Below are 300 nucleotides of genomic sequence, written 5' to 3'. Positions count from 1 at the left end.
CACAGTAACAGATAAAGAAACTGTAGATGGGCCTTTAGGATAGTTACTTGGTTCTTTTTCTTACATCCCTACTCCAATCCTATCCCTTCCAAACCCCCAACACTAGGTAGAAGAAAGCTGGGCAGAGGGGAAAGGGGCATCAGTATTGTTAGATTACTTCCTGCAGATTAGGGGCTTCAAGTTCCTTGTCTTCATTGGTAGCCTACAGTTCTAGAGCTGTCACCTCAAATTCTCATTTTACAGGCAAACACACAAGAAAGAAAGAAAGAAAGAAAGAAAGAAAGAAAGAAAGAAAGAAAG

The sequence above is a fragment of the Psammomys obesus genome, unplaced genomic scaffold, assembly GCF_907164565.1.
Source record: "Psammomys obesus unplaced genomic scaffold, mPsaObe1.curated_primary_1811, whole genome shotgun sequence".
Lineage (NCBI taxonomy): Eukaryota > Metazoa > Chordata > Mammalia > Rodentia > Muridae > Psammomys > Psammomys obesus.
Note: the sequence above shows the minus strand (reverse complement) of the source record.